The sequence below is a fragment of the Triticum urartu genome, chromosome 6 (genome assembly GCF_003073215.2).
Source record: "Triticum urartu cultivar G1812 chromosome 6, Tu2.1, whole genome shotgun sequence".
Taxonomy (NCBI): domain Eukaryota; kingdom Viridiplantae; phylum Streptophyta; class Magnoliopsida; order Poales; family Poaceae; genus Triticum; species Triticum urartu.
In genome coordinates this window covers 538,870,347-538,898,173 of record NC_053027.1, presented here as the reverse complement: position 1 = coordinate 538,898,173, position 27,827 = coordinate 538,870,347, and positions in this window count along the sequence as shown.

Below are 27,827 nucleotides of genomic sequence, written 5' to 3'. Positions count from 1 at the left end.
TTTTATTTTAGCTCACACGTCACACACTTATACTATTACTCCTGCGGCGAACGTTCTTTGGGCATAGTATATTGTACTCTCACGAAGACAAGCGGTGCACGCACGCACTAGTTCTCTCACACCCACTCACGGGTACACGTAGGAGCGCATTTTTTTGAAGCTGGTACAACAAAATCACTCCACTATATATAAAAGCGGGAGCCTTAGCGCTTGCTCTACTAGGGTTCCTCTCGTTCACTCTCTCATGCTCTCCAGATCTAAGCAACACATAGGTTTCCACACTCTCTCTCAACTCACGGCTGGTCACAAATCCGGCCGGACAACCTCGACCGGGGTAGGGGTGTAGGTGCATCGTTCACGCTGTCGTCGGCGGCGAAGGAGAGGACCAATGGCTGCCCGCGCGTCCCGATCGGCGGCCGTGCCGTTCTCTCCGAGAGAGCGCCGGCTCAGGAGGGCCTCCGACACCTTCTTCCTCCCTACGGTATTGTGGCCAAGATGCGGCCTCCCGATGCCGTCTTTGCCACATGCCGACAACCCTCAGGTATATATTCCTTCGAAACCTGCCTTGCTCTACTGCCCCAGCTCCCTTCGTGTGGATCCTTTTCTACTTCCGTCCGCTGTTCCAAAGCCACCTAGACTTCCACTATTATTAGAAGTAAAGCTAGTTCATACAGTCGACTCAAAGCGTTGGTTCAAACAGGGAAGAAAGTGGGAAAGCTGTAGCATGAATCTAGGACTTTGTTCTAAGAGGAAATGGGGGAAAGTAGTAATATCTGTCACTGTTTAAATAACCGTATTTTGTATTTGCGCAAACAGGGATGTCTATCTCCATATCGTTTCGGGATGTCTGTCTTCGTATTGTTTCTATCCGTGCAATCAAAAGCACACACCTCAGTTTTAGTACAACTGTGCAAAATGAGATGGCTATCCCTCGTTGCCGTCGTCTAACCTCCCGTCCTCAAGGTATCCCTATATTGGTAGTAACTAAGGTAGAATGACCAACGCAATCTAAAAGAAGCTGATTCGTACGTTTTACTTCCTGATTGCAATGCAGGGATGAGCGAAAACAACTGCATCCTAGTCCGGAATGTAGTTTCTACCAGTTCATCCATGGACCGAGGACTAGCTGGCACGGCTGCACGACGGTTTTTTGGACAGGTGCACGGACAAGAGGCATTGTGGTCTGCTTATTTCTGCAAATAGTGGTGCTCAAATTTAGTGGACTGCACAAGCATTTCAGCTGGTCAGTACACTGCATGGTTCAGTTCAGCATTCCAGCTGAGACCACAATTATAATTGGTTATTCTGGAGTGAGAGAACCTAACCCTGAATGGTGGCAACAAGAAAAAACCAGAGTGAACTCCAGGAAATTTAAGCCTGCCGGGAGGCCCTTTGCTCAGAGAAGCCTTGCTTGTTTTTTCCTAATCTGTAAACCTTCTCACAACTTTGTCTTTTGCTGTGAACTAGTATATGTTAGTTATGTTCTATGAATCATTGAGATGTATAAAATTGCTTAACTTATGCTTTTCAAGTTTTTTATGAAGACGAGTTTGATGTGAGTGTTCCACATGAGCGCTGGACTAGCGTGTGAACGTTTGGAATTTATTACATTGTGGCCTCAATTAAATGAATGAACCACTGTAACAAGATACATAGTTGCTTATATGTCAGACAGCAGATTGTTGATTATTAGCTGGTCGATAGCCTAGTGTTGAAGCGAGCTGAGCCAATGTGCCATGTTTTGCACAACTGCTTACAAGTGGGGTAGCACCAACAGTGTTTACAAGTACTTATGTATACGTCAGCGCACGGTTCTCGAACGTGTGCTCTATTTCATCAAAACACACACTGCTCGTATGATAAACCGTGACAACTTATGTCTTACCATGCCATATTCATGAAAAAACTAGTGAGGATGCATCTGTTTCGGCAACAATTACGATGGTTCTTAAATGATTCATGGGCACACAAAAGTAGCAGCAGTTCCCATAGACGGATTCAAAAAGAGTACTAGCCCCAGAGGGGTTGATAACAGGCAAGGTTCGGATAATTAGACACAATCCAAACTACTATTAAACACTAGCTGGGGCAACTACTTCATGCCTCGATCTAATTTGGGCTGGACACAAGACAGACCTTGCCATGAACATCATCGAGGACGTCCCGCAACAGCTCAATCTTGTGAACCTTCATGAAGACAACCTTGTGGCCTTGCCACTGAGAAACTTGTTTGTGGAGGCATGCCACGTCATCTTCCTGTGTAAGCTTGACAAGAACAGTATGCCTCACAAACGAAGGAGTAGCTTTGAACTTCTTGTGCTTAAGTACACCCTGGACAACACGCCTGACAACAGTGAGGATGGAATACAACTCTTCATTTGTATAACCGCAAATGGCTTCCAGGATCCAACAGCCTAAGAACTCTATTTTCCAAGTGTGTATATTCAGGTTGTCCGCCTCATAGCGAGTGACATGTACAACCACACAATCCTTGTCTGCATCAGGGCTCTAATTGAAACAGAAACAAATTCTGAATTACTTTTCAGTATAAGAAACACAAGTTATTTAAACCACTATGTATAGCATGGCATCGAAGCTAATAAAATTTTGCATTATTAATCACCACATACTTCCTTTTCTAAAAAAATCACCACATACTTAGATGAAAAACCACAATCGAGATCGGCAAAGAAGGAAATCACCTTGGGCAGCTCAGCGGGGGGGGGGGGACACATCCTCGAAGGGGGAAAACTGCTCCTGAAGTGCCACGGGGGCTGTAACCTCAAACGGGGCGTTAACCATCTCAGTAGTGGCCATGAGCGTACCTGGGGTCGGCTCGGTGGTTGCCTCCATCTTCTTGGAGCTCTTTGTCTCGTGGGGATCAGCCTCCCGCATGTGCTCCAATATCAGCAGATCTTTGACTGGTTCTCCTTGGTCCATCATGAAACTGACGAATACTAGGAGACCACTGAAAGGAAAACACAATCGCAATGACACTTAAACAAAAAAGAGAGTGAGGATCGGTTACTGCTTTGCAAAAGTTCTTTTTTTCTCTGAACGAAAATATACCAACATCACGGATCCGCTTACCTTCCCTTCGTTCGGAGAGAAGAATAGTGGCAGATGCGAGTGTTGCCTTTCTTGAAGACGGTGAGGGAGAAGGGGATTCAGCAAAGAGTGAAATGATGGTTGCTTCGTCCGTCAAACTTAGACTGCGGGGAGGTGGGGTTTTGTGATACGACGGCTCGTTACTACCGCGCTACGACTGGGGTGACTCTCCGCCTGCATACTGCCTTCTAATTTGGTGGATGGCATTTGGGCCCACGCGCTGCATGGCCCGCATGTCGGTGAACAAAAGTATAACGGCATTCAGTAGAGGGAGATGTTTTAATGACCTAGGAGGAGCCAGAAGCGGTAGAGTGTCTCCACTGTACTAGTAGTAATTGTTTTTCTGGGTAGCTGTGGCGTGTATCCACTGTACTAGTAGTAATTGTTTCTCTGGGCCCAAGACAAAACAGCCCATCCACACTAGTAAATAGTAAAATCAATTCAAAAGCCCATATATTTACTGAATTGACGGATGGGTATGTCGAAGAGCAAAAAAAGGAGTTTCAGGTGGGCAAAAGAGCTTCTGAACGTGTCGGGCTTCTATTTACAACATATTGTGGTCATAATCCAGTAAATTTTATGACCCAGGATGTTCATTCTATGGATCTGACCGATCCATTTGACTGTGACTGCCGAAAACAGTGCTGGAGTTAGATGTTGTTGCCCTTTTCAATATGTTTTTTTTCTAAACCTAATGAACAATTAACCCTCGTGCTTTTGTACAGTTTGTAAGCTGGAGTTAGATGTTCCTGCCATTTTCAACTCAGCTGTGACTGTCATATTTTCTTTGAAACAAGGCAAATGGCTTGCCATTCATTTAATTTAGAGTGAAATATTGTAACAAATCCCAACCAAGGGAAATAACATCACTCTCGCCAGCTGCTTGAGCTCACTGGACATCTGGGGCTCACGCCATTGTCAACGTAGTCAATAAATGAGAGAATTACACTACGAGCGGCTGACACTAGGGACCCAGCAAGTCGCACAGTTTTTTTGAGGAACAAGCAGTTGTTATTTATACTAGTTTTAGTGACGGATCAGGGTAACAACGGGGTTGTGCGGGGGCTGTGGCCCGTCTAGCCAGGGTTTTATTTATGTTTACCACATCATGAGCCCAGTTGTGTTTTTTTCTTGCTAAAAATGGCTAGCCCAGTTCTATTTTTTAAGAAATACCCAAACAAGGCCTACTTGCTTTATCGGCCCTGCTGGGTGATGACCCACAAGTATAGGGGATCGCAACAGCTTTCGAGGGTAGAGTATTCAACGCAAATTTATTGATTCGACATAAGGGGAGCCAAAGAATATACTCAAGTATTAGCAGCTGAGTTGTCAATTCAACCGCACCTGGAAACTTAGTATCTGCAGCAAAGTGTTTAGTAGCAAAATAATATGATAGTGATGGTAACGGTAACAAAAGAGTAATGAAAGCAAAGTAATGTTTTTGGTATTTTGTAGTGATTGTAACGGGAAAGTAAATAAGAGTAAACCAGTATATGGAAAGCTCGTAGGCATCGGATCAGTAATGGATAATTTATGCCGGATGTGGTTCGTCATGTAACAGTCATAACATAGGGTGACACAGAACTAGCTCCAATTCATCAATGTAATGTAGGCATGTATTCCGAATATAGTCATACGTGCTTATGGAAAAGAACTTGAATGACATCTTTTGTCCTACCCTCCCGTGGCAGCGGGGTCCTAATGGAAACTAAGGGATATTAAGGCCTCCTTTTAATAGAGAACCAGAACAAAGCATTAGCACATAGTGAATACATGAACTCCTCAAACTACGGTCATCACCGGTAAGTATCCCGGTTATTGTCACTTCGGGGTTAACGGATCATAACACATAATAGGTGACTATAGACTTGCAAGATAGGATCAAGAACACTCATATATTGATGAAAACATAATAGGTTCAGACCTGAAATCATGGCACTCGGGCCCTAGTGACAAGCATTAAGCATAGCAAAGTCATAGCAACATCAATCTCAGAACATAGTGGATACTAGGGATCAAACACTAACAAAACTAACTCGATTACATGATAAATCTCATCCAACCCATCATCGTCCAGCAAGCCTACGATGGAATTACTCACGCACGGCGGTGAGCATCATGAAATTGGTGATGGAGGATGGTTGATGATGACGACGGGGACGGATTCCCCTCTCCGGAGCCCGAACGGACTCCAGATCAGCCCTCCCGAGAGGTTTTAGAGCTTGGCGGCGGCTCCGTATCGTAAAACGTGATGATTTCTTCTCCCTTATTTTTTCTCCCCGAAAGTAGATATATAGAGTTGGAGTTGGAGTCGGGAGGTCTCCAAGGGGCCAACGAGGGAGGGGGCGTGCCCTAGGGGGGGCGCCCCCCACCCTTGTGGAAAGGGTGTGGGCCCCCTGGTCTTCATCTTTGGCAAGGATTTTTTATTATTTATTGTAAGATATTCCGTGGAGTTTCAGGTCATTCCGAGAACTTTTGTTTTCTGCACATAAAACAACATCATGACAGTTCTGCTCAAAACAGCGTCAATCCGGGTTAGTTCCATTCAAATCATACAAGTTAGAATCCAAAACAAGGGCAAAAGTGTTTGGAAAAGTAGATACGACTGTGACGCCCCCAATTTGACCGTACACTAATCATACACGCAAATGTGTACGATCAAGATCAAGGACTCATGGGACGATATCACAACACAACTCTAGACACAAATTAAAATAATACAAGCATTATATTACAAGCCAGGGGCCTCAAGGGCTCGAATACATAAGCTCGAAAAACACAAGAGTCATCGGAAGCAACAATATCTGAGTACAGACATGAGTTAGACAAGTTTGCCTTAAGAAGGCTAGCACAAAAGCAACAACGATCAAAAAGGCAAGGCCTCCTGCCTGGGAGCCTCCTAACTACTCCTAGTCGTCTGCGGTCTTCACGTAGTAGTAGGCATCCTCCGGGTAGTAGTAGTCATCGGTGGTGTCGTCTGGCTCCTGTGATCCGTCATCTGGTCGCAACAAACGGGTATGGGGGAAAAAGAAGTAGCAAAGCAACCGTGAGTACTCATCCAAAGTACTCGCAAGACTTACATCATATCTAAACTAAGTATGCATCTGTATCAAAGGAATGGGCTATATCTATGGACTAAACTGCAGAATGCCAGAAGGGAAGGGGAAAGCCTAGCCTATCGAAGACTAGCATCTTCTGGAAACCACCATCTTGCAGCAACGGGAGGGGGTAGAGTAGCATAAAGTAAAGTAATAGAAGTGTTATCAACCTCGGCCAGAGATCCTTCCTCGACTCCCTGCGAGAAAGCAATCCCAAAGCCATACTATCCAAGTGTCAACACATTCCAAAACTCATCACCATCCAGTTCTCATCACAAGTATCCAGTTCTAGTTGTATTGATCGGGATACAACTCCAAGTGTCCGTTACCGTAGGACAGGCTATCGATAAATGTTTTCTTCCCTGCAGGGGTGCACCAACTTACCCACCATGCTCGATTAACTCCGGCCGGACACACTTTCCTGGGACATGCCCGGCCTCGGCCAAACAATACGCCGCAACCCGACCTAGGCTTAATAGAGAGGCCAGCACGCCGGACTAAACCTATGCCCCCAGGGGTCATGGGCCATCTCCCCGGGAACTCCTGCACGTTGCGAACGCGGCCGGTGAGCAGACCTAGCTACCTCCTTTAACAAGGTAGGTGCTTTCCAGTCCAACCCGGCGCACGCCGCTCAGTCGCTGACGTCTATTAAGCTTCGGCTGATGTATACGACGCAGAACGCCCATACTATGCCCACGTGATGGTTAGTGCTATCAGGCCAGAGGCCCCTCGGATCAAATATCCAAAACATAGTGGATTAGGAACGCGCGGTAACGAGCAGAGACTCACGATCGATGTGACCCCGTCGCCCCGTCTCGAGTACTTGCGGCAAGGGCTAAGAATGCCCGGTCACGCCTCGTAAGTATCTCGCGGGCACCTTCCAGGTCAACCCAACTCCACATCACTCGCTAATTAAGCTCACGCGGGTACCCCTCAGGGTCGACCCGTCTTTAGTAACATGGCTCAGTGTAAAGTCATAGTAACCATAGTAACTGTGTGTCTAACACCAAGGGGAAAACCCGAGGAATCACCCCCGGTGAATCCCACTCGATGTTATCATCAAGGTGAACGCAAGAGGATCCACCCTCGAGGTTCACACTTGAGGGGTTGCACGACAGAGCGGTAACAGAAGTGGTTAAGGAGGAAATCACCCTCGATGACCTCGACCGTATAGCTACACTACGGAGATCTCATCAGGAGTGATGTAAGAGGTTCCACCCTCGGCACTCGATGGTAACTCTGCAGAGTCGTACAACTAGGGGGGGGTGATGTGCGGTGTCGGGGCCTGGACGTCGATCACGTTGATCGAGTTATCAAACATAAAGCGAGGCAAATAGGACAAGGTGTGGGTCACTGGTGGATCACTAACCAACCTATACTAAGCAGTTTAGGATAAGCATGTAAGGTATGAAAGCAGGTAACAACAACAGGCTATGCATCAGAGTAGGATCATACAGAAAGCAGTAGCAGTTCTAATGCAAGCATGAGAGGGAAAGAAATGGGTGATATCGGAATGCTCAAGGGGGGGTTTGCTTGCCTGGTTGCTCGAGCGAGAAGAAGGGGTCGTCGTCGACGTAGTCGATCACAGGGGCATCATCGGTCTCGGCGTCTACCGGAGAAGAAGAGGGGGGGACAGTAAATACGGGGCAAGCAAGCATCACAAAATATGACAAGGAAAAACACGGTGCCAGGGGTGACCTAACGCAGTACTAGGCGATACTGGCGAAGGAGGAAAACATCCGGGAAAGTTTTCCCAGAGTTAGGCATTTTCGGACAGATGAAACGGAGGGGGACGGTTGCAGGTTTGCTTTGCTAGGGACATGTGGCGGACGAACGGGTTGCATAATCGGGTTCGTCTCGTCATTCTGATCAACTTTCATGTACAAAGTTTTTCGATCCGAGCTACGGTTAATTTTAAATTAATTTATGACAGTTTTAAACAATTTCTGGAATTCTATTAATTCAAAAAAAACTGGAATTTGCCATGGGTACACAGAGTATAACCGGCCAAGGTGTATGACAAGTGGGGCCAGTCAAAGTCAACATAGTTGATGTTGACTTGGTCAAAAGTGAACAGTGCGGGAGGGTCTCATACGTCATTGACTTAGACATTTTTTATAAAACTGATTTTATTTAAACTAACTGTAGATCCACGTGTCACCGGCTATTAGACTAACTTAGCACTAACTTTTATTCTAAACTAAACTAGTCCTAATTAACACAAGGGCCGGCCACAGACGGCCGGGGGCCCTGGCCAAGTCGGCCACACACACACAAGCACGCAACACACAATGCTAGGAGTCAATTCTGTTGTTTTGTTAATAGAAGATAGCATTTTTTTTGATTTTTTAAGATTTAATCCATGCATCGAAAGGATTTGGTCCAATGGGATAAAATAAAGTTTGTCAAGTATACATTCTCCTCATATTTTTCTTAGCCTTTTTGACAGTTGTTTAACCACTGATTAGGGACAGTTTAGAGGGTTAGTCATTGCGGAAAAACAAAAGCTAGCTAGTAGCATCTACAGTAGCAATCAACAGCAGCAACATAACTTCAGCAGAGTAGCGGCAACAGAGTAGCAGTAGCAACTAGCGACAGTGGCAGTATTAAGAAGAAGCAGCGGCTGGGATTAGGAGCAGTAGCAGGGAGTAGCATCAGCGGCGGCACGAGCAGCAGCAAAGCAGTCCGCGCGCGCATCAAGCGGGGAGGAGCAGCCGAACGCAGTAGCATCGCAAGCAGCAGGCACGCGGGCGTGGGCGCACGCGCACGCGCAGCTGGCGCGCGGGCGGGGAGCGACTAGCGCGAGCGGGCAGGTCCTGGGTGCGGCCGGTGCACGCGCCGACAGCGCAGGGGCGAGGCCAGGAAGCCGGAGGCGCGCGAGAATGCGGCCACGGGCGCGGCGGCCGCGAGCTCGCCCGGAGCTCGGGCACGGTGATGCAACGGCCTACGACGAAGGATTCGACGGTGGGAAAGGGGGAATCGGTGTATGGGCTCACATTGGTACGGCTGGGGAGGTTAGTGAGGTCGGGGGAGCACCGGAGGCGGCGAATTGAGCGGCGAGGTCCGGCGGGGCAGAGGTTGAAGACGGCGTCGACGAGCTTGATGTGGAGGCGCTGGGCTCCAGCGGGCGGCCTCGGGCGACGGAGACGACCGTGGTGGAGCCCCTGGTCACCTTGGCGCGGCTCCGGGTGGATGCGGTGGGCGACAACGACAGTGGCACGACGATGTCAGTGGCGGACGAGCTCGAGATTGAGCGAGAGGGCGAGAGGCGAGGGGGAAAGTGTCCTAGGGTTTCCAGCGAGAGGGAGGCGGGTCCCTTGTAGGCAAGGGGGGAGGCTGTGGATGGCCTCCATGCAAGGCACGGTGCGTCCATGGCCTGCCGATGGGTGCCACGACCCCCCTGCCTCCCTGTAGCAGGAGGTTGGGGATGGCAGGGGTGGGCTGGACCTATTTTTGCTGCTAGCTAGGCCAAGGCCCAGTGGGACAGGGGTGGACTGTAGGTTTAGGTCCATAGGGAAAAGAGGGGGGCTTTTCTCCCTTTTTTATAAAAGTGCTAGTGTTTCCTATTTAGTTTAGATAGTAATTGATTATTGTCGGAGCTCAAACTATGCACAAAAATGCTATGCAATATTCTAGGGCTGCACAAAAGTTTTCGAGGCATTTGTAAAGGTTGAGAAGATTTGATTAATTGAAAAGGCCAATTTAAAAGCCTTTGGACCACTTATTGAAATCCTAGGAAATAATTTTGAGTCAATTTAAGTTGGATTCAACTTGACAAATGTTAGGAGAATTTATAGAAAATTGTGAACATATTAGCTTTATTGTTTATAGAATTATGATTTGACTTGGCCATAGAATTTGGATGAGTTCGGTCTGAAGCAAAGTGAGGATTATTAAAATAATTATGATGACATAGCATCATTAGGCATGAGATTACTGTAGCATGACACTGGGGGTGTTACAACGACGGAGACGTATCACTGGGCTGCAAATCTTTCAAGACGAGGAGAGTTTCAATGGTTTGCCCAGAAATGGGCTGTACATTTTTAAAACACATCAAACTGGGAATTAGTTTCAATTTTTTTCATTACAAGATCTTAAATTCCATTGATTTTTATGCGTGAACAATTATTTGGATTTTATATTTATATAAATTATTTTTCAAAATAGTTTGAGTGTGAATCGATATTTCTGGATTAAAAACAGTTGATCGCACCGAAATATGCAAAATTTTGTATACATTTTAACCGTGGCCACAATATGGGGTGTAATGCTAACAAAAAGAAGATGGGCTCCAAAAAATTCTTAAGAATTAGCAAATGGGATGTACATTATTAGAAATAATGGTAGATGGGTTGTATGCTATTTTCCACAGATTTGAGGCTGACTTGTGCGCCTACTACAGGTTGACGCGTATGCTTTCATAAAAAAAGGTTGACGCACACGCAATGCCCTGTCAACTTAGTCAACACACGAGAGCAGTGACTGTTGGATGTCCATACAACGGCCGTCGTGCTTCGTTAATCTCTTCTCTTCATGCTCCAGCCGCTCAACCAAGCGCCGGCGGGACTGCCTGCTCCCTCCTCCCGCGGCCGGCTATGCTGCCGCTTAGGCCTCATGGCCCCACCGTACTCCCATCGCTGGCCTAGCCATCCCTTTACTCACCCACACATGTTGTTATTCTCCGGCAACGGCAGACGAACCAGTAAACCCTCGTACTCCTCCGCGTGGGAAATAACTACTGAGTATTCACTGGCTCCGTGTCGTTCCCTTCCTAGGCCTCGCCGTCGTCCACCGCCCTGGTGCTCTCGGCGCGGCCTGGTCAACGTGGTCAATGAATGATATCCATTGGAAGTGGAATGTACGTGGAGAGGCTGACAGCTGGGTCCACGGCCGCACGCAAGGAAATGCCTCCTTATTACGCGCAAAATAATGATTCCTCCACCTGACAGCTAGGACCCACAGGAGGGGCCTCTGTATTTCGTGAAAAAAACGTTCCCCCCGCTGACAGGTCGGACCCACCAGTTACATCTTCGCACGCAAGGAAGTGCCTCCTTATTACGCCCAAAAAAAATGAATACCCCCTGCTTGCTGGGACCCATCATATTGTTGGGCTGACTTGTGGGCCTACTAAGTTGACGGGGACGAAGGGCTTTGTCAACTTAGTCAATACTCCAGTGACCGTATGATGTCCATCCAACGGTCATAGTGCTTTTTCAACCTCTGGTCTTCTTGCTCCAGCCGCCCAAAGCAGGGCCAGTCGTGCCGTCTGCTCCTGCCTCCCGTGGCCGGCTGTGCTACCGCAGAGGCCTCACCGCCCCCATACTACTCCCACCACTGGCCAGGCCATCCCTCCACTCACCCACACCCCCTGTTATTCTGCGGCGACGGCAGCCTCACACCGCAGCCAAACCAGTGAACGCTCGTACTCCTTTCCGCGTGGGCATCCACTGCCACGTCTTGCCCGGCTCCGCGTCGTCCCCTTCCTAGGCCTCGCCGTCGTCCACCGTTGTGGTGCTCTCGGCGCGGCGTGTTCAATGTGGTCAACGACCGACTTCCATCGGAAGAGTACTGTACGTGCAGAGGCTGACAGTTGGGTCCACGACAGTCGCAAGGAAGTGCCTCCTTATTACACGGAAAATAATTATTCCTCCACCTGATAGCGGGGACCCACCGGACGGGCCGCCAGTATTTTGCGAAAGAAATCGTTTCCCCCTGATTGCTGGGACCCACTGGACGGGCCACCGTATTTCGCGAAAAAACGTTCTCCCCGCTGTCAGCTTGGACCCACCGTAAGTGCCTCCTTATTACGCACAAAAAAATGAATACTCGCCCGGCTAGCTGGGACCCACCTTGGTAGGAGGCTGACTTGTGGGCCTACTAAGTTGACGGGGACGAAGGACTTTGTCAACTTAGTCAATATGAACGATTCTAGCTCCAGTGACCGTACGATGTCCATCCAACGGCCATAGTGCTTCTTCAACCGCTGGTCTTCTTGCTCTAGCCGCCCAAAGCAGCGCCGGTCGTGCCGCATGCTCCTACCTCCCATGGCCGATTTTGCTGCCGCAGAGGCCTCACTGCCCCCTACTATTCCCACCGCTGGCCAAGCCCTGCGGCGACGGCAGCCTCACACCGCAGCCAAACCAGTGAACCCTCGTACTCCTCTCCCCGCAGGCTTCCACTGCCGTGTCTTCCCCGGCTCCGCGTCGTCCCCTTCCTAGGCCTCGCCGTCGTCCACCGCCGTGGTGCTCTCCGCGCGGCGTGGTCAACATGGTCAAGGAACGACTTCCATCAGAAGAGTATTGTACGTGGAGAGGCTGACAGCTGGGTCCATGGCCACAACCCAGTTTTTTTGTGATTTGCCAAGTAAGTCGCTATGTCAGGCCTGTTGGGCTGCAAATCTTTCAAGACGAGGAGAGCTTTCATTCGGCTGGCCGAGAAAATGGCCCATCAGTAATGAGAAATGGATTGTACATTTTTAAAACACATCAAACCGGCAATTAGTTTCAAATATCTTTTTTTTCATTTCAAGATTTTAAATTACATTAATTTTTATGCGTGGAGAATTTGTTGGATTTTATATTGATATACATTTATTTTTAAAATCAGTTTGAATGTGAGTCGAAATTTCGGGATTAAAAACAGTTCGGACCGCACCGAAATATGCAAAATTTTGAATAATTTTTTAACCGTGGCCACAATATGGGCTATAATGCTAACAAAAAGAATATGGGCTCCAAAAAACATAAGAATTAGCAAATGGGCTGTAAATTATTAGAAATAATGGCAGATGGGATGTATGCTGTTTTCCACAGATTTGAGGCTTTCCTAAAAAAAGGTTGACGCACAAGCACTGAATGTTGGATGTCCATCCAACGGCCGTCATGCTTTTTCAATCTCTGCTCTTCCTGCTCCAGCCGCTCAAACAAGCGCCGGCGGGACTGCCTGCTCCCTCCTCCCCACGGCCGGCTGTGCTGCCGCGCAGGCCTCACCGCCCCACCGTACTCCCATCGCTGACCTAGCCATCCCTCTACTCACCCACACCTGCTGTTATTCTCCGGGGATGGCAGACGAACCAGTAAACCCTCGTACAGTCGTACACCCCTCCGCGTGGGAAACAACTGCCGAGTCTTCCCTGCCTCTGTGTCGTCCCCTTCCTAGGCCTCGCCGTTGTCCACCGCCGTGGTGCTCTCGGCACGGCGTGGTCAATGTGGTCAACGACTGACTTCCATCGGAAGAGTACTGTGCGTGGAGACGCTGACAGCTGGGTCCACGGCCACAGCAAGGAAGTGCCTCCTTATTACGGGCAAAATAATTATTCCTCCGCCTGACAGCGGGGACCCACCGGACGGGCCACTGTATTTTGTGAAAAAAACGTTTCTCCCCTAACTGCTAGGACCCACCAGCTACACCTTCGCACGCAAGGAAGTGCGTCCGGGCAAAAAAACAAAACGATTCCCCCCCTGACTGCTGGGATCCACTAGCTACATCTTCGCACGCAAGGAAGTGCCTGACAGTCAGGACCCACCTGGTCGAAGCGTACGTAGCGTTGTCATTCTGGTCGCGAACGTGTACGTACATATATAATGGTCGATGTAGAGGCGCGCACGTGTCGTAGTAGAGGCGCGTACGTGTCGTAGTAGAGGCGCGCACGTAGCATGTACACGTACGTACAGCGGCCAGGGTGCAAGAAAGAAAATACGGCCAGTACGTACATACGGGCAGGGTCTCGAACGCCTACTCGCGCATACGTACGGCCAGGGCTCGTTGACATGGCTGGGTCGGAACGGAGAAACAGCGTCGTCGTCGTGTTCATGGGGAGGCAACGGAATGCGTCGTGTTCATGGGGAGGCCACAGAATTCATCGTGTTCATCAGGAGGCAACGAAACACATGGGAGCTAACTGGCTGGGTCGAAACGGAATGCGTGGTCGTGTTCATCGGGAGGGCTTGGACGGAACAGGCGACGGAAACCAGGCCTGGCGTACCGCAGAACGGAGGAAACAGTCTTGTGTTCGACCGGCCATGTTCGAAACGGGATCCTGTTCATCGGGAGGGGTCTGGCGTACAGCAAAACGGAGGAAACGGACCTCCTACGGTCGAAACGGGGGTCCTGTTGATCGGGAGGGGTGTGGCGTACCGCAAAACGGAGGAAACGGACCTCCTACGATCGAAATGGGGGTCCTGTTGATCGGGAGGGGTGTGGCGTACCGCAAAACGGACAAAACGGACCTCCTACGGTCGAAACGGGGGTCCTGTTGATCGGGAGGGGTGTGGCATACTGCAAAACGGGACTCCATGGGATACTGTTCATCTCCACCGTCGACCTCCTCCAGCCTCCACGGGCTCCTGTTCATCCAGCCTCCACCGCACGCTACTCCACCGGCTACTGTTCAACCACCCCTCCACCGTCTACTGTTCATCCAGTCCCCCACACCATAGGGTCCTGTTCAACCACCCCTCCACGGGCACCCCTCCACCGTCTACTGTTCATCCAGCCCTCCACCACACCACGGGGTCCTGTTCATCCAAAGGCAACGCCACCGCTCACTGTTCATACACCCCCCCATGCAACGCTCACTGTTCATCTTAGAGGCAGCATCGATCGGCTTCAGTTAGCAGCGGTAGCGAAGGAATCGCTCGATCGGGTTTAGTTAACAGCCATCGATCGATCGTCCGGGTTCAGTAACACGTAGCCTGCAGTGCAATCGCTCGGGTTCAGTTAGAGCCCAACGCCTCGCTCGGGTTCAGTTAGAGCCAACGCCTCGCACACACACGCGTACGTGTACGAGAGAAATGCGCATCGCTCGGTCCCCGACCTCCCACCGTAACTGGGAACTCCCCGAAATTTTCCTCCCCCTCGCTTCTACCACGGTTTTTTCCGTCATGGACGGCCCAAAGAATGTCATGCAGCTGCGACTCCGGCCCGCCCAGGACGAAAAGCCCATTTTCTGTCATGATTTTTTGTCATAGAAGTAGGATCCCACCACATCTATGATGATACCGGGTTTTGTCACAATTATCGTCATAGAAGTGTCATATGTGTGACAGAAAAAAATTTCGTTCGGCCCAAAATGTCACGGACGTGTATTTTTTTGTAGTGAAGATCCTTTCAAGGAAGATGTTAGGTGGGACGGTGTCGCGCTTAGCGCCGATGCGAGCAAGGACGTCCGCCGCCTGGTTACTTTCGCGGGCGATGTGATGAAATTGGGGTCCCTCGAACCGAGCCGACATCTTCAAAACGGCATTGCAATGAGCTGCCATCTTTGGATCTTTCGCATCAAAGTTTCCATTGATTTGGGATATTGCGAGGTTTGAGTCCCCGCGCACCTCCAGGCATTGTATGCCCATTGATACGGCCATCCGGAGGCCATGTAGCAAGGCCTCGTATTCGGCTGCGTTGTTGGAGTCTGTGTATAACATTTGGAGTACGTACTGGACGATGTCTCCTGTGGGAGACGTTAATGCGACGCCCGCCCCTAGCCCTGCCAACATCTTGGAGCCGTCAAAATGCATCACCCAGTTGGAATACATGTCGTACTCTTTAGGGAGTTCGGCTTCTGTCCATTCGGCGACGAAGTCGGCCAGTACCTGGGATTTGATGGCTCTACGTGGTTTGTATGTGATATGAAATGGCAGGAGCTCAATGTCCCATTTGGCAATCTGGCCCGTTGCATCCCGGTTGTTAATTATATGATTGAGGGGCACTTCGGAGGCCACCGTGATAGAGTACTCCTGAAAGTAGTGTCGCAATTTTCGGGATGCCATCAAGACTGCATATGCTATTTTTTGATAATGAGGGTATCGGGATTTGCATGGTGTGAGGACGGTGGATACGTAGTATACCGACTTCTGGAGCGGGAATTTTTGTCCGTCCTATTCTCGTTCGACGACGAGTACGGCACACACCACCTGGTGTGTTGCTGATATGTATAAGAGCATTGGCTCGCCGGCGTTTGGCGCAGCCAGGATTGGGTTGCTCGCCAGAAGGGCTTTTATTTCTTCCAGTCCAGCCATCGCCGCGTCTGTCCACTCGAAGTTGTCGATGCACCGTAGAAGGCGATAAAGCGGCAGCGCCTTTTCTCCCAACCTGGAGATGAAGTGGCTTAAAGCTTCCACGCACCCAGCGAGTTTTTGGACCTGCTTGAGTTCGGTCGGCGTGGCCAGTTGTGACAGAGCTCGGATTTTGGCTGGATTTGCTTCAATTCCTCTATTGGAAACGATGAAGCCCAATAGTTTACCGGCGGGGACGCCGAAGATGCACTTTTCCAGGTTAAGCTTGATGTCGTATGTGCGGAGGTTGTAGAATGTGAGACGCAAGTCGTCTATTAGTGTTTCGATGTATCTGGTTTTGATGACGACGTCGTCCACATAGGCCTCCACTGTTTTGCCGATTTGTTTCTCGAGGCATGTTTGGATCATGCGCTGGTAGGTGGCGCCGGCGTTCTTGATCCCGAAAGGCATGGCGTTGAAGCAAAACGGGCCGTATGGTGTAATGAATGCTGTTGCGGCTTGATCGGACTCCTTCATTTTGATTTGATGGTATCCGGAATACGCATCAAGGAAGCATAGCGAGTCGTGACCTACGGTGGCGTCAATGATTTGATCAATGCGGGGAAGAAGGAAGGGATCCTTAGGGCAGGCCTTGTTAAGGTCTTCGAAATCGACGCATAGGCGCCAGGATTTATCCTTCTTTGGTACCATTACCAAGTTTGCCAGCCAATCCGGATGCTTAATGCCTTTGATGAATCCGGCCTCGATGAGTTTGGCTAGCTCCTCCCCCATAGCTTGTTGTTTGGGTTCGGAAAAGCTCCGCGGAGCTTGCTTGACCGGCTTATATCCCTTTAGTATGTTGAGGCTATGTTCGGCCAACTCGCGCGGGATTCCTGGCATATCGGAAGGATGCCAGGAGAATATATCCCAGTTTTCGCGCAGGAAGTCTCGTAGTGCGGCGTCGACTGCAGGGCTGAGTTGTGCTCCAATAGACGCTGTCTTCTTTGGGTCTGTTGGATGGACCTGAAATTTGAATATTTCTTCTGCTGGCTTGAAGGAAGTGGATTTGGGTCGTTTATCCAGGATCACATCGTCCTTATCCACGGTGGAGTGTAGTGCGCTTAGTTCTTCGGCCGCAAGGGCCTCAGCCAGTGCCTCAAGGGCCAAGGATGTGGTTTTATTCTCGGCACGGAGGGCTATGTCCGGGTCGCTGACGAGGGTGATTATTCCATTAGGCCCAGGCATTTTTAGCTTCATATACCCATAATGAGGTATGGCTTGAAAGCGCGTGAAGGCCTCTCGCCCTAACAGGGCGTGGTACCCGCTGTTGAAAGGGGCCACCTGGAAAGTTATTTCTTTGGACGATAATTCTTCGGCATGCCGAACAACACATTAAGTGTAGTTTTTCCTACACATCGAGCTTCCTGGCTGGGAATTATACCTCGAAAGGTTGTGCTGCTTTTCTCGATGCGGCTCCTATCTATTTCCATCTTGTGGAGCGTGTCCTCGTAAATGAGGTTTAGTCCGCTGCCGCCGTCCATGAGGACTTTTGTAAGTCAAAAGCCATCCATGATGGGACTGAGGACTAGGGCAGCTGGGGCTCGGATTGTTCTATATTTAGGTTCGTCACTGGCGTTGAAGGTTATGGCCGTGTCGTTCCAGGGGTCAATTGCAGCGACCTGGCAAACTTCAGCGAGATCGCGCACGGCCCTTTTACGCTTGTTGTTTGAAGAGAATGTCTTGAAGACTACCAATACTCTATTGTCGTCGTTTGTTGGAGGGTGTTGTTCTGGGGTGTCCTTGGTAAGGATGTCCTCGCCGATTTTGGCTACCTGCTGGAGTATCTGATACGTCTCCGTCGTATCTACTTTTGCAAACACTTTTTCCCTTGTTTTGGACTCTAACTTGCATGATTTGAATGAAACTAACCCGGACTGACGCTGTTTTCAGCAGAATTGCCATGGTGTTATTTATGTGCAGAACCAAAAGTTCTCGGAATGACCTGAAACTTCACGGAACATCTATTCGGAAATAATAAAAAATCCTTGCAAAAGATGAAGAACAGGGGGCCAACCACGTGTCCACGAGGGTGGGGGCGCGCCCCCTACCTCGTGCCCCCCCCCCCCGGAGCTCCTCCAACCTCAACTCCAACTCTATATATTTGGTTTTGGAGAGAAAAAAATCAGGGAGAAGAATTCATCGTGTTTTACGATACGGAGCCGCCGCCAAGCCCTAAAACCTCTCGGGAGGGCTGATCTGGAGTCCATTCGGGGCTCCGGAGAGGGGAATCCGTCGCCATCGTCATCATCAACCATCCTCCATCACCAATTTCATGATGCTCACCGCCGTTAGTGAGTAATTCCATCGTACGCTTGCTGGACGGTGATGGGTTGGATGAGATCTATCATGTAATCGAGTTAGTTTTGTTAGGGTTTGATCCCTAGTATCCACTATGTTCTGAGATTGATTGTTCTATGACTTTTCTATGCTTAATGCTTGTCACTAGGGCCCGAGTGCCATGATTTCAGATCTGAACCTATTATGTTTTCATCAATATATGAGAGTTCTTGATCCTATCTTGCAAGTCTGTAGTCACCTATTATGTGTTATGATCCGTTAACCCCGAAGTGACAATAATCGGGATACTTACCGGTGATGACCATAGTTTGAGGAGTTCATGTATTCACTATGTGCTAATGCTTTGTTCCGATACTCTATTAAAAGGAGGCTTTAATATCCCTTAGTTTCCATTAGGACCTCGCTGCCACGGGAGGGTAGGACAAAAGATGTCATGCAAGTTCTTTTCCATAAGCACGTATGACTATATTCGGAATACATGCCTACATTACATTGATGAATTGGAGCTAGTTCTATGTCACCCTATGTTATGATTGTTACATGATAAACCGCATCCAGCATAATTCTCCATCACCGATCCATTACCTACGAGCTTTCCATATATTGTTCTTCGCTTACTTACTTTTCTGTTGCTATTTCTATCATCATTACAAAATACCAAAAACATTGCTTTTGCTACTGTTACCTTTTGCTACCGTTACCACTACTATCATATTACTTTGCTACTAAATACTTTGCTGCAGATATTAAGTTTCCAGGTGTGGTTGAATTGACAACTCAGCTGCGAATACTTGAGAATATTCTTTGGCTCCCCTTGTGTCAAATAAATAAATTTGGGTTGAATATTGTACCCTCGAAAACTATTGCGATCCCCTATACTTGTGGGTTATCAAGATTTCTGGCGCCGTTGCCAGGGAGCATATCTCTATTCTTTGAGTTACTTGGGATTTATATCTTCTTATCATTATGAAGAACTTGAGAGATCCAAAAACCAATATTTATCCCTCAACTACGAGGGGAGGTGGTGAGCTTGATGCTCGGAATAAAATAATAAGAATAAGCTTCTTGTAAAAAGAAAACCACAGGTATTGTGGGGTATGTACATTTGAGGATGTCTACCCCTCAGGTGTGCGGTTTATCCAAACACAAGCTATAAGTCATATGGAAACGAAAAGAGGAAAATGGTAAAAGAGATAAAAGAAGGAACGAGAAAAAGGTATATGTGCGGACTTAGGCGTTGAATCTTCGGAGCCTTGCAGCGTTCCATGGGTTTGGCTCCAAGCGATTGTCCGAAGCATTGCGAAGACGATAGGCTCCTCCAGTGAGAACTTCATCTATAATGAAGGGACCCTCCCATTTGGGCTTGAGCTTGTCCTTTTTCTTTTCTGGTAGGCGTAAAACGAGTTCACTGACATTGTAGGTGATGACCCACAAGTATAGGGGATCGAAACAGCTTTCGAGGGTAGAGTATTCAACCCAAATTTATGAAGGAAATATGCCCTAGAGGCAATAATAAAGTTATGATTTATTTCCTTATATCATGATAAATGTTTATTATTCATCCTAGAATTGTATTAACCGGAAACATAATACATGTGTGAATACATAGACAAACAGAGTGTCACTAGTATGCCTCTACTTGACTAGCTCGTTAATCAAAGATGGTTATGTTTCCTAACCATGGACAAAGAGTTGTTATTTGATTAACGGGATCACATCATTAGGTGAATGATCTGATTGACATGACCCATTCCATTAGCTTAGCACCCGATCATTTAGTATGTTGCTATTGCTTTCTTCATGACTTATACATGTTCCTATGACTATGAGATTATGCAACTCCCGTTTGCCGGAGGAACACTTTGTGTGCTACCAAACGTCACAACGTAACTGGGTGATTATAAAGGTGCTCTACAGGTGTCTCCAAAGGCACATGTTGGGTTGGCGTATTTCGAGATTAGGATTTGTCACTCCGATTGTCGGAGAGGTATCTCTGGGCCCTCTCGGTAATGCACATCACATAAGCCTTGCAAGCATTGCAACTAATGAGTTAGTCGTGAGATGATGTATTACGGAACGAGTAAAGAGACTTGCCAGTAACGAGATTGAACTAGGTATTGAGATACCGACGATCGAATCTCGGGCAAGTAACATACCGATGACAAAGGGAACAACGTATGTTGTTATGCGGTCTGACCGATAAAGATCTTCGTAGAATATGTAGGAACCAATATGAGCATCCAGGTTCCGCTATTGGTTATTGACCGGAGACGTGTCTCGGTCATGTCTACATTGTTCTCGAACCGTAGGGTCCGCACGCTTAATGTTACGATGATAGTTTCATTATGAGTTTATGTATTTTGATGTGCCGAAGGTTGTTCGGAGTCCCAGATGTGATCATGGACATGACGAGGAGTCTCGAAATGGTCGAGACATAAAGATCGATATATTGGAAGCCTATATTTCGATATCGGAATTGTTCCGGGTGAAATCGGGATTTTACCGGAGTACCGGGGGGTTACCGGAACCCCCCCGGGGGTTATTGGGCCTACATGGGCCCTAAGGGAGAAGAGGAAAGGAGGCAAGAGGTGGCCGCGCGCCCCTCCCCTCCCTAGTCCGAATAGGACAAGGAGAGGGGGCGGCGCCCCCCCCCTTTCCTTTCCCTCTTCCTCCTCTTTCCCACTTCTCCTTCTCCAACTAGGAAAGAAGGGAGTCCTACTCCCGGTGGGAGTAGGACTCCCCCTTGGCGCGCCCTCCTTGGCCGGCCGCCCCCTCCCCTTGGCTCCTTTATATACGGGGACAGGGGGCACCCTAGAACACACAAGTTGATCTTCGTGATCGATCCTTAGCCGTGTGCGGTGCCCCCCTCCACCATATTCCACCTCGGTCATAATGTAGCGGTGCTTAGGCGAAGCCCTGCGACGGTTGAACATCAAGATCGTCACCACGTCGTCGTGCTGACGGAACTCCTCCCCGGAGCTTTGCTGGATCGGAGCCCGGGGAGCGTCATCGAGCTGAACGTGTGCCAAGAACTCGGAGGTGCCGGAGTAACGGTGCTTGGATCGGTTGGACCGGGAAGACGTACGACTACTTCCTCTACGTTGCGTCAACGCTTCCGCTTCGGTCTACGAGGGTACGTAGACAACACTCTCCCCTCTCGTTGCTATGCATCACCATGATCTTGCGTGTGCGTAGGAAATTTTTTGAAATTACTACGTTCCCCAACAGTGGCATCCGAGCCTAGGTTTTATGGTTTGATGTTATATGCACGAGTAGAACACAAGTGAGTTATGGGCAATATAAGTCATACTGCTTACCAACATGTCATACTTTGGTTTGGCGGTATTGTTGGATGAAGCGGCCCGGACCGACATTACGCGTACGCTTACACGAGACTGGTTCTACCGCCGTGCTTTGCACACAGGTGGCTGGCGGGTGTCAGTTTCTCCAACTTTAGTTGAACCGAGTGTGGCTACGCCCGGTCCTTGCGAAGGTTAAAACAGCACCAACTTGACAAACTATCATTGTGGTTTTGATGCGTAGGTAAGATTGGTTCTTGCTTAAGCCCGTAGCAGCCACGTAAAACTTGCAACAAACAAAGTAGAGGACGTCTAACTTGTTTTTGCAGGGCATGTTGTGATGTGATATGGTCAAGGCATGATGCTAAATTTTATTGTATGAGATGATCATGTTTTGTAACCAAGTTATCGGCAACTGGCAGGAGCCATATGGTTGTCGCTTTATTGTATGCAATGCAATCGCCCTGTAATGCTTTACTTTATCACTAAGTGGTAGCGATAGTCATAGAAGCATAAGATTGGCAAGACGACAACGATGCTATGATGGAGATCAAGGTGTCGCGCCGGTGATGATGGTGATCATGACGGTGCTTCGGAGATGGAGATCACAAGCACAAGATGATGATGGCCATATCATATCACTTATATTGATTGCATGTGATGTTTATCTTTTATGCATCTTATCTTGCTTTGATTGAAGGTAGCATTATAAGATGATCTCTCACTAAATTTCAAGATAAAAAGTGTTCTCCTTGAGTATGCACCATTGCCAAAGTTCATCGTGCCCAGACACCACGTGATGATCGGGTGTGATAAGCTCTACGTCCATCTACAACGGGTGCAAGCCAGTTTTGCACACGCAGAGTACTCAGGTTAAACTTGACGAGCCTAGCATATGCAGATATGGCCTCGGAACACTGAGACCGAAAGGTCGAGCGTGAATCATATAGTAGATATGATCAACATAGCGATGTTCACCATTGAAAACTACTCCTTTTCACGTGATGATCGGTTATGGTTTAGTTGATTTGGATCACGTGATCACTTAGATGATTAGAGGGATGTCTATCTAAGTGGGAGTTCTTAAGTAATATGATCAATTGAACTTAAATTTATCATGAACTTAGTCCCTAATAGTATCTTGCTTGTTTATGTTGATTGTAGATAGATGGCCCGTGCTGTTGTTCCGTTGAATTTTAATACGTTCCTTGAGAAAGCAAAGTTGAAAGATGATGGTAGCAATTACACGGACTGGGTCTGTAACTTGAGGATTATCCTCATTGCTGCACAGAAGAGTTATGTCCTGGAAGCACCGCTGGGTGCCAGGCCTGCTGCTGATGCAACTGACGACGTTAAGAACGTCTGGCAGAGCAAAGCTGATGACTACTCGATAGTTCAATGTGCCATGCTTTACGGCTTAGAACCGGGACTTCAACGACGTTTTGAACGTCATGGGGCATATGAGATGTTCCAGGAGTTGAAGTTAATATTCCAGCAGAATGCCCGGATTGAGAGATATGAAGTCTCCAATAAATTCTATAGCTGCAAGATGGAGGAGAATAGTTCTGTCAGTGAGCATATACTCAAGATGTCTGGGTATTGTAATCACTTGATTCAACTGGGAGTTAATCTTCCGGATGATAGCGTCATTGACAGAATTCTCCAATCACTTCCACCAAGCTACAAGAGCTTCGTGATGAACTATAATATGCAAGGGATGGATAAGACAATTCCTGAGCTCTTCGCAATGCTAAAGGATGCGGAGGTAGAAATCAACAAGGAGCATCAAGTGTTGATGGTCAACAAGACCACTAGTTTCAAGAAAAAGGGCAAAGGGAAGAAGAAGGGGAACTTCAAGAAGAATAGCAAGCAAGTTGCTGCTCAGGAGAGGAAACCCAAGTCTGGACCTAAGCCTGAAACTGAGTGCTTCTACTGCAAGCAGACTGGTCACTGGAAGCGGAACTGCCCCAAGTATTTGGCGGATAAGAAGGATGGCAAGGTGAACAAAGGTATATGTGATATACATGTTATTGATGTGTACCTTACTAGAGCTCGCAGTAGCACCTGGGTATTTGATACTGGTTCTGTTGCTAATATTTGCAACTCGAAACAGGGACTACGGATTAAGCGAACACTGGCAAAGGACGAGGTGACGATGCGCGTGGGAAATGGTTCCAAAGTCGATGTGATCGCGGTCGGCACGCTACCTCTACATCTACCTTCAGGATTAGTATTAGACCTAAATAATTGTTATTTGGTGCCAGCGTTGAGCATGAACATTATAACTGGATCTTGTTTGATGCGAGACGGTTATTCATTTAAATCTGAGAATAATGGTTGTTCTATTTATATGAGTAATATCTTTTATGGTCATGCACCCTTGAAGAGTGGTCTATTTTTGATGAATCTCGATAGTAGTGATACACATATTCATAATGTTGAAACCAAAAGATGCAGAGTTGATAATGATAGTGCAACTTATTTGTGGCACTGCCGTTTAGGTCATATCGGTGTAAAGCGCATGAAGAAACTCCATACTGATGGACTTTTGGAACCACTTGATTATGAATCACTTGGTACTTGCGAACCGTGCCTCATGGGCAATATGACTAAAACGCCGTTCTCCGGTACTATGGAGAGAGCAACAGATTTGTTGGAAATCATACATACAGATGTATGTGGTCCAATGAATGTTGAGGCTCATGGCGGATATCGTTATTTTCTCACCTTCACAGATGATTTAAGCAGATATGGGTATATCTACTTAATGAAGCATAAGTCTGAAACATTTGAAAAGTTCAAAGAATTTCAGAGTGAAGTGGAAAATCATTGTAACAAGAAAATAAAGTTTCTACGATCTGATCGTGGAGGAGAATATTTGAGTTACGAGTTTGGTCTACATTTGAAACAATGTGGAATAGTTTCGCAGCTCACGCCACCCGGAACACCACAACGTAATGGTGTGTCCGAACGTCGTAATCGTACTTTACTTGATATGGTGCGATCTATGATGTCTCTTACAGATTTACCGCTATCGTTTTGGGGTTATGCTTTAGAGACGGCCGCATTCACATTAAATAGGGCACCATCAAAATCCATTGAGACGACGCCTTATGAACTATGGTTTGGCAAGAAACCAAAGTTGTCGTTTCTTAAAGTTTGGGGTTGTGATGCTTATGTGAAAAAGCTTCAACCTGATAAGCTCGAACCCAAATCGGAGAAATGTGTCTTCATAGGATACCCAAAGGAGACTGTTGGGTACACCTTCTATCACAGATCCGAAGGCAAGACATTCGTTGCTAAAAATGGATCCTTTCTAGAGAAGGAGTTTCCCTCGAAAGAAGTGAGTGGGAGGAAAGTAGAACTTGATGAGGTAACTGTACCTGCTCCCTTATTGGAAAGTAGTACATCACAGAAACTGGTTTCTGTGACACCTAAACCAATTAGTGAGGAAGTTAATGATGATGATCATAGAAATTCAGAACAAGTTGCTACTGAACCTCGTAGATCAAACAGAGTAAGATCCACACCAGAGTGGTACGGTAATCCTGTTCTGGAAGTCATGCTACTAGATCATGATGAACCTACGAACTATGAAGAAGCGATGGTGAGCCCAGATTCTGCGAAATGGCTTGAAGCCATGAAATCTGAGATGGGATCCATGTATGAGAACAAAGTGTGGACTTTGGTTGACTTGCCTGATGATCGGCAAGCAATTGAGAATAAATGGATCTTCAAGAAGAAGACTGACGCTGACGGTAATGTTACTGTCTACAAAGCAAGAATTGTTGCAAAAGGTTTTCGACAAGTTCAAGGGATTGACTACGATGAGACCTTCTCACCCGTAGCGATGCTTAAGTCTGTCCGAATCATGTTAGCAATTGCCGCATTTTATGATTATGAAATTTGGCAAATGGATGTCAAAACTGCATTCTTGAATGGATTTCTGGAAGAAGAGTTGTATATGATGCAACCAGAAGGTTTTGTCGATCCAAAGGGAGCTAACAAAGTGTGCAAGCTCCAACGATCCATTTATGGACTGGTGCAAGCCTCTCGGAGTTGGAATAAACGCATTTGGTTTTATACAGACTTTTGGAGAAGCCTGTATTTACAAGAAAGTGAGTGGGAGCTCTCTAGCATTTCTGATATTATATGTGGATGACATATTACTAATTGGAAATGATATAGAATTTCTGGATAGCATAAAGGGATACTTGAATAAGAGTTTTTCAATGAAAGACCTCAGTGAAGCTGCTTACATATTAGGCATTAAGATCTATAGAGATAGATCAAGACGCTTAATTGGACTTTCACAAAGCACATACATTGACAAAGTTTTGAAGAAGTTCAAAATGGATCAAGCAAAGAAAGGGTTCTTGCCTGTGTTACAAGGTGTGAAGTTGAGTAAGACTCAATGCCCGACCACTGCAGAAGATAGAGAGAAAATGAAAGATGTTCCCTATGCTTCAGCCATAGGCTCTATCATGTATGCAATGCTGTGTACCAGACCTGATGTGTGCCTTGCTATAAGTCTAGCAGGGAGGTACCAAAGTAATCCAAGAGTGGATCACTGGATAGCGGTCAAGAACATCCTGAAATACCTGAAAAGGACTAAGGATATGTTTCTCGTTTATGGAGGTGACAAAGAGCTCATCGTAAATGGTTACGTTGATGCAAGCTTTGACACTGATCCGGACGATTCTAAATCGCAAACCGGATACGTGTTTACATTAAACAGTGGAGTTTTCAGTTGGTGCAGTTCTAAACAAAGCGTCGTGGCGGGATCTACGTGTGAAGCGGAATACATAGCTGCTTCGGAAGCAGCAAATGAAGGAGTCTGGATGAAGGAGTTCATATCCGATCTAGGTGTCATACCTAGTGCATCGGGTCCAATGAAAATCTTTTGTGACAATACTGGTGCAATTGCCTTGGCAAAGGAATCCATATTTCACAAGAGAACCAAGCACATCAAGAGACGCTTCAATTCCATCCGGGATCTAGTCCAGGTGGGAGACATAGAGATTTGCAAGATATATACGGATCTGAATGTAGCAGACACGTTCACTAAGCCTCTTCCACGAGCAAAACATGATCAGCACCAAGGCTCCATGGGTGTTAGAATCATTACTGTGTAATCTAGATTATTGACTCTAGTGCAAGTGGGAGACTGAAGGAAATATGCCCTAGAGGCAATAATAAAGTTATTATTTATTTCCTTATATCATGATAAATGTTTATTATTCATGCTAGAATTGTATTAACCGGAAACATAATACATGTGTGAATACATAGACAAACAGAGTGTCACTAGTATGCCTCTACTTGACTAGCTCGTTAATCAAAGATGGTTATGTTTCCTAACCATGGACAAAGAGTTGTTATTTGATTAACGGGATCACATCATTAGGTGAATGATCTGATTGACATGACCCATTCCATTAGCTTAGCACCCGATCGTTTAGTATGTTGCTATTGCTTTCTTCATGACTTATACATGTTCCTATGACTATGAGATTATGCAACTCCCGTTTGCCAGAGGAACACTTTGTGTGCTACCAAACGTCACAACGTAACTGGGTGATTATAAAGGTGCTCTACAGGTGTCTCCAAAGGTACATGTTGGGTTGGCGTATTTCGAGATTAGGATTTGTCATCCTGATTGTCGGAGAGGTATCTCTGGGCCCTTTCGGTAATGCACATCACATAAGCCTTGCAAGCATTGCAACTAATGAGTTAGTTGTGAGATGATGTATTACGGAACGAGTAAAGAGACTTGCCGGTAACGAGATTGAACTAGGTATTGAGATACCGACGATCGAATCTCGGGCAAGTAACATACCGATGACAAAGGGAACAACGTATGTTGTTATGCGGTATGACCGATAAAGATCTTCGTAGAATATGTAGGAACCAATATGAGCATCTAGGTTCCGCTATTGGTTATTGACCGGAGACGTGTCTCGGTCATGTCT